We start from the raw sequence: 2,403 nt of genomic DNA on the forward strand, positions 1-2,403 counted from the left end.
GTGCCAGGCTCAAGATCGATGACGAATTCAACTGGCCGGTGAGGAGGCATTCCTGGAAGCTCTTCTGGAAAGACGTCTTGATATTCACAAACGACTGGAATTTGAGAGATGGCATTCAACTCGCCCTTCTCATTGAGAGAAAACAGTCGAATGGTATCGTCACGAGTGGCATAGATGATCACACCCTCAGACGAGTGTGTCAATTGAATCTGCCTAGTAGCACAATCAAGCTGAGCTTTGTTCTTAGAAAGCCAGTCCATGCCGAGAATTAGATCAATATCCGAGTGACCAAGAACAATTGGAGAGGACATAAACTTATAGTCGCCAAACTGGACAGAGACATCGAGAGCAACCAAACTAGAAGTCATAAGCTTTCCCGGAGAAAAAACTTGCATGAATTTGGACAAAACCTCTGTGTCAACATTGTGCTCCGATGCAAATGGGAATGACATGAGAGAATGCGATGCACCAGTATCAAAAAGAACTTTTGCAGGAGTAGAGTTAACTGGAAAGTCACCCATGATCACTTCTGAAGAGTCCTCTGCCTGAGCTGCGTTCATCATGTTGACCTTTGCAAACTTGGGATTATGCTTGACCACTGCATTGCTGGCAGATCTCATAGGAGGAGGAGGCAGAAGGCGCCTCTGGTTGAAGCATTTGTTTGCATTGTGACCCTTCTGCTGACACTTGTTGCAAGTAACCTCTGAGAGCGAACAGTGATACAGAGCACTTGACCTTGGAGCATGAGACGAAGCTTTGTCCTGATAGCCTGGGTTGGGTGGGAAGATCCATTGCCACCTTTACTCTTCTGCTGATAAGGCTGACGAAATGGAGGAGGAGGAGGCAACCAGAACTTTTGCTGCTTAGCTGCCACTTGAATTGAAGAAGAAGAAGGAGTTGCATCCCTGACTCTCTTCTTAGATGCATCGCACTTGAGCTGAGCAGCTTCTTGCTTTAGTGCCATGTTGTAGAATTCATCATACTTGGTCGGCTCAAAAGCACAAGAGCTAATTGCATATCTTCTCTGAGGTCACCTCTGAATTGATAAATCATGCTCTTCTCATCAGGGACGTCCTGTTTGGCGAAGCGAGCGAGCCTCTAGAACAGGATGTTGTATTGGTAAACAGACAAGCTGCCTTGCTTCATATTGCGGAACTCCTCACGCTTACTCTCAACAACACTTTGAGGAATGTGGTGAGCTCTGAAGTCTCGGCGGAAATCATCCCAGGTAATCACACAACCTCCTCTTGAATCTTTGTATAGTTGATACCACTCAGCAGCTTGGTCTTTGAGTTGGAACGAAGCAAACTCGACAAAGTCCTCAGGCCTGACATTGCTACACTCAAAATGTTTGCAGATATCCACGAGCCAATCGTCAGCGTCTGTGGCCTCGACACAGTTACTGAAGGACTTCGACTGGTTTGCGAGGAACTGGTTGAGAGTAGCAAACTGAACTTGATTGTTGCCTTGGCCTTGATTTCCTTGGTTACACTCTTGCAAGAGTTTCATAAGCATCTGCGTGTTGGCGTTGGTGGCGGCCATGACAGCTTGCCATGCCTCCGGAGGTGGAGGTGGTGGCGGAGGTTCCGGATTCTGACGCGTTGGAGGAGCCATCCTGAAGAGGTTGACATCCGTTAGCATCTTGACAGATATATATATATATTCAATCTGAATCAATGGATCAAAATTGCAACATATAGCCTTAACATTCGAACAAGGATGAACGAATGAATTCCAAAGTAAATGATCACACTTCCATAAATTGAGAAGCCACTTAGGTAAAGATAGATGAATAAAGCAACAAGGTACGGATATGAGCAAATAATTGGTAAGGATTACCCAATCACAAACCAAATATCTGCGGGAAGAAATACTAGAGCTATGTGAATTTCCACCTATGAAACTCCCAAAATTTTCTGGTTATGCAATCAGGTGTTGGGGATACAGGGGAAGCATAATATCTCACCCAAAACTAGCAAATCCTACATCCAGATGTATCCATCCTTCAACACATAACCAAGAAACCTTTGGAAATCATTTACCTCAACCTTTGAAAAGCATGTGTTATACGAGTTATGGCAATACTCCCGAACTCCCGCCCCAATACTGGGTGGCGTCGAGGTTATCTCACCAACAACTGGATAAAGGAGATTTTCGATGTCGGCGAACTCAGGTATTCCAGAACTGCAATGATAAAATTGTGACGACAACACCTCGGAGCTCAACTCCCCGGGACACTGCCACAACCCCTAAATATCAGGAGGCACCAAGAACAATGATCTCGTCACAAAACCATCGGAACGATTCCAAGATACCCGCGTGATCCTAAATTTTTTTAGTGAAATTTGAGGAGAGAAGAGCCAAAACCCTATGTCAGGAAGCCTCACCAGAGCGACGAAGGGA

This window comes from Triticum urartu, chromosome 4A, assembly GCF_056163025.1.
Source record: "Triticum urartu cultivar PI428250 chromosome 4A, HENAU_Tu73, whole genome shotgun sequence".
Taxonomy (NCBI): domain Eukaryota; kingdom Viridiplantae; phylum Streptophyta; class Magnoliopsida; order Poales; family Poaceae; genus Triticum; species Triticum urartu.